The sequence below is a fragment of the Porites lutea genome, chromosome 11, assembly GCF_958299795.1.
Source record: "Porites lutea chromosome 11, jaPorLute2.1, whole genome shotgun sequence".
In the NCBI taxonomy this organism is placed as follows: Eukaryota; Metazoa; Cnidaria; class Anthozoa; order Scleractinia; family Poritidae; genus Porites; species Porites lutea.
Window position 1 is genome coordinate 22,780,218 of NC_133211.1, and position 7,087 is coordinate 22,787,304.

Here is a 7,087-nt window from a genome sequence, read left to right on the forward strand (position 1 = left end):
ACGTCAGGCAGGTCGCGTTATCCGAAACAGCTGTAATACCACTTTTTGTACACGTGAACAGGTACAATAATTATAAATTGCTCTGAGAGAATTTTCTTGGCTTTTTATGTTTGGCATATCTATTGAAATGTTCGTCTAATCAGGTCAAGGGGGAGGGCGATGGGTTACTCCCGAGAATAAGTTCCTATACAGATAGGTTCCCGCCCGAGAGGAATATCTTTTTCACGGGAGCCATTTAGGTATTTAAAGTGGCCTTAAATTTAATATATTTCAATCAGACCGCCTTTTTTGAGCTGTTTTTAAAATTCGTTTCGATGTTATCAGTTTCCTTCCAAAGGGAATCAGTTTCCTTATGTAGGTATTTGAAAGGGGTACCGTGGAATATAAAAGGGATTGGATATCGGTGTGGAGCCTCCTCGTGTCAAACTTTGTTGAGTAGTCCTCCCCCGGGTCTTGAGTTTTTGCCATCCTTCCCCTCTCTTGGTGAAACATCGGTGATCCGTGTAAAGAAAATTTGGCAAAATCTTCATGAACAGTATTACATGCCAACATAGCTGGGAAAAGGGAAAATTTCTTTTCAAACCCATCAAAGAAAAAAAATGTTAACTACTTATAGTTTTATCTCTCAGAAATGTGGCTACGTTGTACCAAAACCTTGCCTTGTAAACTCACAATTGTAGAGGTGAACAATACAGCAAAAAAATACATTATTTTCCAGTTAAAATAAAATGAGCAATATTTCTTTGTTTAGAGACTGTTCTGAAATTGTTTGGTGGAAGAGTCTGGAATTATGCAAATGTTACCTGAAATACACTGGAATTCGAGAACTGGATGTAATTATGATTCTTTAGGCCTCTTTGCACGGTTCTTTCAGGATGGGAACGGTCTACCGGAGCATTGAATTGAAATACATTCATGCATTGAAATACTAACCCTCTCGTTGAAGCCGAAAAAAAAAAAAACATTAATAAAGTGAAAAGTCTGAAACATACCACTGTTTTGAGCTCAGATGTTTTGTACTAAACTTCAAGTTCCTTTCAAAATGAGAACGCCATGCGGCTTATTTTGTTTCTTGTTTTTCCGCTTTCGTTCAAATTTTGCCAAAGGGTATATTAATCAATACGTTTGTAGCTTGGGAATTAATCAACGTCAACTGGGTGATGAAAGCGCTGGCTTTTATCACGTATCAAGGAGGAAATATCAAAAAAGGCCTGTTTCGCCCCTCACTCAGGTCAGGGCCACCCAACGACTGTTTTCTGTGAAATATCTGTTCGGAGAAGCAGATGATGCCTAATTAAAAACTTTCTTCTGCTTTTAAGGACGGCTAAAGATTTTTAAATGACTGTTCTATTCCTGTACAATTAATTTTAATTTAGAAGCTTAATATATAACTTCGCTACGATTTTATAAGTTTAATTTTTCACATTTCACTACCCAGGTTAGGCTATTTTTCGTAAAAAGAAGGAAACCTATTAACTTTTCGGATTCAAAAATGGGATGGACAGAGGAATCAGTAAAATTCTCACTTTCGTGATACTTTACATTGGATCTAATTTTTGGGAAAATAATACTGAAGCCCTTGTAATTTTGAAAGACTCAAGTTCCCCTAGGATGACCGAACCGATCTAAATTTTATAGCGCCGCTTAGAATGCATTTCTAGAGATCTAAAAGTACTCTGGATAACCTAAAAAGTGTGTTTAATGGATTAGGAGGAAACGGTCGTTGGGTGCCCCAGACTGCAAAAGAGCGAGAAAAAAAATATAAATGGGTTTTCCTAGCTCATTAGCACTAATTTCGACACCTGTGAAACGTCCCAACACGTGCAAAATTAAGCCAAATGTCCCTTGTGCCTTTAATTCTGCCGTTTATCTAACACTGATTAGGACGCTACAGCCACTGTTCCTTTCATTAAAAGATTGCAATCGTAAGGCAAGCATAAACAGGCTCTCTAACTAGTGAGAGATATGACGAAAACGCAAGAAAGCACAAAGATATAAGGGAATTCAGACGGGGAAGAAATGGGAAGAAAAAGGAACAGGAGGGGAGTCGAAAGAAAATGCCAGTGGAAGACTGTCTTAATAATCTGCTTGCTCAGTTCGACAAGCCGTGCCCTCTTGAACCTCTGAAAAATTCGACTTCTGAAAACCAAATGAAAAGAAACGACAAATCCGAGACTCCGAGACCCCTCGGTAAAAAAATTCAAGACTCCAAGACACAAAAATCACCCGAAAATGAGATTTCGAGACACATCAAAACGCTTACGAGATTTCGAGATCGGGCCAAAATTTTTCGATACCCACGTTTTTCGAAGTACCATTCGAAACCACTAATTATAGAACCTGCATTTTCCCATGTAGCCTAAACAGGCTCTTACATAATGGTAATTAGCACAAATTTAGGCTATTTAGGTTCTTAAATAGGTTTTTATTTTCAATTGAAAAAATACATTGTTTCTTAGAGTTGTATTTACTGGTATTCAGCTTATTCGTTATAATTATAAAATCGGCAAACCATGCCACTTTGCAGATTGAGTGATAAGGAAGCTATAGGTCTCCAAAGAGGATCCTGAACTAATCTTATCTTATCTTACTCGCCCAAGTTTACAGCATTTTTGTTGATTTTAGAAATGGATCATTTAGGCTAAAGAGTTCCTTGTATAGAGGGATCCTAACTAACAAATTTTAGCCTAACAGGTTCTTAAAACATAGGTTTTTAATAACAGGTTTTTTCTCTTCTTAGTTTTCGAGTGAACTATGTAAAATTCCAAGCAATTGCGTAGAAACACAGCGAAACGGCTGGTAACAGAAGTTCTATATCGGCATAAAAATGTCAACGCCAAGTAAAAAGGAAACTATTTCTTGTTCAATTCAGTTTGAGTGGACTTTGCAAAATACTGTGAAACACAGAAGGCCTGACAACGACACAGTTTTGCCTTGGCTGTTAATAAATTACGTTCTCTTGGCTTCGTCAGTGTACCGTAATTGGTTAAAGGCAACATTTATAAACCTCCTGCGACTTCGTTTGCCCTCTGTTTGGAGACCAACACTCGACATGCTGTTCACAGCGAGATCAGGCTATCTCAGTTTATGTTATTTTTGAGAACTATATGCTTAGTTTTTTGTATTGTTTTATTTCAATAACTGTTCAATTTTTATTGTTCAGGATGACGCTTAAACAACATACGGCAAATAAGACGTTCTCAGATTCTGAATTCTTTCCACTGACTATTTGTGCATGTAGCGGAGGAACTTGGTGGCAGGAAGAAGCGTCTCGCAGTTTTTATTTGTGCGCTTGTTCGTGTCTATGAGTGCTGTCTGGACAGGTGCCCCTTTAAAACGAAGGCATATCAAACTTTGCCAATTTTTATGGTTGCAGTTTTGGAAGATAAAAGGAAAAAATATTACTCACCTGATTAAATCTTACCGGTAAACTCCCTCTGAAAAGACTACGGCACAATCGTTCACTCGTCTCCGTGGATTTGGCGTAGATGAATTTACTGAGCCCAACTAGTAAGACTAAAGTTAACAAATTTATACCCGCAACCCGGAAAATTTGTATGATCTAAATTTATCGTCACATTGTATTTTGCCGTTAGGCTTTTGTTCTTTTATAATAAAACGAAACTAAATGAGACAATAAAGTGTGGGAAGAACAAAGAGCAACTGTTAAAAGAATGCGGTTGTCTATCTATTTATACAACAGGCAGCTTTATGTCTTTTGTGCCTTTTGAATGAGAAAAGTGGTTCAAATAACCGATCTCAACAATTACACTTCAACTCGTTTATTTTCGATATAACCACTGTCTCCTTGCAATTGGAAGGATTACACTCTACTGGAAATATTTGTTATAGCTATTGGCTTGGAAGACTAAGAGGTTGTTATGATTTTGTTGTTTTTAAATAAGGCTGTTCCAGTCGGGCAGTTTTTTCCTTGATGCGTGTGCCGTGTTGTCGTACAAGGTCTGACAAGGTCGGCTCGTGGCTCATTGTCAGAAATTGCTAGAATATTACAATGCGTTAAACATTTTGTGCCGAGCATGTTTCGTTAACCGGGAAAAGGAGTTCAGATATTCGAACATAATACTGATTTCCTTGATGTTTCTTTCCTTTTCAAATGTCCTCTTGGAAGGAGAGTGTCATTCTATTGAAACCATTGTGACTCTTGTTTTTTGTTTGGAATCTGTTGAGGTTGCTTATTTTCCTTATTAATTTTTGTGGTTTTTAAAAAAAGCTGTTATAGTTGGATAGTTTTTCCGGGATGATAGTGGAGCAATTGTCGCATAGGGCTGGCTTGTGTCTTTAATGGGATTGTAAGACTATTTTGATTCTTTGATTCTCAGGCTTTCGGGTAGAATTGTTATCCGGCACAAGACTGTTAACTTGAAAAAGATAGATTGGAAAATGATTTACTCTTAGCGAATTAAGGTTACATTAGCTGTTTAATCAGCCTTGTACCTAGAATGCGACGAAGCATAATTTAGTTTAAGTAGTGTCGCTAAAAAGTGGTACTTGGGTGAAAAAAACCTCTTTCTAATCTTACTCTATACTTGTAGTGACTTTGTAAACTTAAGTTAAACATAAAAACCCTAGATCAAATCACAAACCATGACCTTTAGAACCCGTTGAAGTAAACTTCTGTTTCCTGAGAGGTCCGCTAGAAAGCGCCGAGCCTTCAGAGTTTGAGCGACGTCGCAGCAAGACCCAAAATCCTAAGACGTTTTTGACATGGCAGGTCGCGTTATCCGAAACAGCTGTAATACCACCTTTTGTACCCGTGAACATGCAGGAACAATAAATACCTCTGAGAGAATTTCCTTGGCTTTTTTATGTTTGGCTTATCTATTGAAATGTCCGTCTAATCAGGTCGGGGGGAAGAAAGAGGGGGGGGGGGGGGGGGTGGGGGGCGATGGGTTACTCCCGAGAATTCGTTCCTATACAGGGAGGCTGACTGTCCCGCCCGAGAGGAATACCTTTTTCACTGGCTTCAGGAGTCATTTAGGTATTTAAAGGGGCCTTAAATTTAATATATTTCAATCAGACCGCCTTTTTTGAGCTGTTTTTTAAATTTGTTTTGGTGCTATCAATTTCCTTCCAAAGGGAAGCAGTTTTCTTAAGTAGGTATTTGAAAGGGGTACCGTGGAATAAAAAAGGGATTGGATATCAGTGCGGAGCGTCCTCGTGTTATAAACTTTGTTGAGTAGTCCTCCCCCGGGTCTTAAGTTTTTGCCATCCTTCCCCTCTCTTGGTGAAAGATCGGTGATCCGTGCAAAGAAAATTTGGCAAAGTCTTCATGAACAGTATTACATGCCAACATAGCTGGGAAAAGGGAAAATTTCTTTTCAAACCAATCAAAGAAAAAAAAATTATCTACATATATTTTTATCTCTCAGAAATGTGGCTACGTTGTACCAAAACATCGCCGCTGGTGCTTCTCTTTTTTCCTGTTTTGATCTGCACTTTTTGAATATTTTAGTCGGCGTGCATGCAAAGAAATGACATTCTTCAAGCGGACCTTTCTGTTCAAAAATGTCGAGAAGATTTAAAGATTACGAATAATTCAGAGAATGGAATATGTTGAGCAGATAGACATGCTCATTGGTCGATTTTAGGGTGACATTACGTCGCGAGAACGGAGCGATTATAGTCACTATAGGCGCGAGTCAATTTTTAAACGAGTGCGCGGCCTTTGTGCAAAATAAAAAGGGACAAGAATACAGCTGCAGGAGAGCATACATATGGCGCCGGACATTGATTTCAGTTTGTCTTTTTACTCAGCTGTTTTAGCAACCTACAGCAAGTCTATTCTTTTGCACAGTTTGTGTTCCTTCAAGTTGTTTGTTTATTTCTTCCTTAATTCCTTAGGGAACATAACCTAGTAAGTAAACTCAGAATTGTAGAGGTGAGCAATATAGCAAAAAAGTACATTATATGCCAGTTAAAATGGATGAGCAATATTTCTTTGTTTAGAGACTGTTCTCAAATTGTTTGGTGGAAGAGTCTGGAATTATGCAAATGTTACCTGAAATACACCGGAATTCGAGAACTGGATGTAATTATGATTCTTTAGGCCTCTTTGCACGGTTCTTTTAGGATGGGAACAGTCTGCTGGAGCACTGAAATACTAACCCTCTCGTTGAAGCCGAAAAAAAAAAAACATTAATAAAGTGAAAAGTCTGAAACATACCACTGTTTTGAGCTCAGATGTTTTGTACTAAAATTCAAGTTCCTTTCAGAATGAGAACGCCATGCGGCTTATTTTGTTTCTCGTTTTTCCGCTTTCGTTCAAATTTTGCCAAAGGGTATATTAATCAATACGTTTGTAGCTTGGGAATTAATCAACGTCAACTGGGTGATGAAAGCGCTGGCTTTTATCACGTATCAAGGAGGAAATATCAAAAAAGGCCTGTTTCGCCCCTCACTCAGGTCAGGGCCACCCAACGACTGTTTTCTGTGAAATATCTGTTCGGAGAAGCAGATGATGCCTAATTAAAAACTTTCTTCTGCTTTTAAGGACGGCTAAAGATTTTTAAATGACTGTTCCATTCCTGTACAATTAATTTTAATTTAGAAGCTTAATATATAATAACTTCGCTACGATTTTATAAGTTTAATTTTTCACATTTCACTACCCAGGTTAGGCTATTTGTCGTAAAAAGAAGGAAACCTATTAACTTTTCGGATTCAAAAATGGGATGGACAGAGGAATCAGTAAAAATCTTACTTTCGTGCAGTGTAATTTCGAAAGACTCAAGTTCCCCTAGGATGACCGAACCGATCTAAATTTTATAGCGCCGCTTAGAATGCATTTCTAAAGATCTAAAAGTACTCTGGATGGCCTAAAAAGTGTTTTTAATGGATTAGGAGGAAACCGTCGTTGGGTGTCCCTGACTGCAAAAGAGCGAGAACAAATATAAATGGGTTTTATGAAATTAGTGCTCATTAGCACTAATTTCGACACCTGTGAAAAATTAAGCCAAATTAAGCAAAATTAAGCCAAATGTTCCTTGTGCCTTTAATTCGGCCGTTTATCTAACACTGATTAGGACGCTACAGCCACTGTTCCTTTCATTAAAAGACTGCAATCGTA